The sequence below is a fragment of the Eumetopias jubatus genome, unplaced genomic scaffold, assembly GCF_037043125.1.
Source record: "Eumetopias jubatus isolate StellerSeaLion01/CBP00866 unplaced genomic scaffold, mEumJub1_p1.0 scaffold_3, whole genome shotgun sequence".
NCBI lineage: Eukaryota > Metazoa > Chordata > Mammalia > Carnivora > Otariidae > Eumetopias > Eumetopias jubatus.
Genome location: NW_028274809.1, coordinates 34,992,512 through 34,993,244, shown reverse-complemented (window position 1 = coordinate 34,993,244; position 733 = coordinate 34,992,512).

The following is a 733-nucleotide window of genomic DNA, read 5'->3' as shown; positions in this document are numbered from 1 at the left end:
GCCAAAGGGAGAAAAAAAGAATTTGCCTCAGGATGATGAATAAAATAAGAAATGAAGTGAGTTACCTCATCTTCTGAGACAGGCAGCCAGTAGATGTGCATAGTTGTAGATACAGTTGTTCTTTGAAGTGGGAGAAAACAGGAAATTAAAACCTTCTAGCATTATGGCCTGCCTTTGATGAAGTAAGAGCTGAGGCTCCTGAGAAAGTAGTACTTAAAGTAAAGAAGCTTTGGAACAGAAGCTGAAGGGAATGAGAAAGCAAGCAGGCCAAGAAATAGAAGGACCTCAAAGTGTTGGGGGCTTAAGGTTGGGGCTAGTGAAGTTGTATTGATGCCTATAGTGTTCAGTGAACTGAGTAAGGGAATAGAAAAGGTGGAGTGTAGCATTGATATGGACAAGTTATACACACACACACATTGGATTAATCTCTTTCTTATATTGGCATTTACTGTTTTATATATTTCTCTGGGGGAAAAATTCTTGAGTCAGTGGTTCTGGGTGGAAGAGGAAAGCTTAACTATGAATGCAAATGATTGTTATAGGATTAAAGAGAGTTTTCAGTGCTGATTGCACATGAAAATTACCTGGGGAGGTGGTAAAACTGCTAGATCCCAATCCCAGAGAGCGTGAATGTGGCCTATGAATATGGTCATAAGCAATGTCCCAGATGATTTTAACGTGCAACTAGGGTTGAGAACCACCGAGCTAGGGAGAATGAAAATTTTTGTCAAAT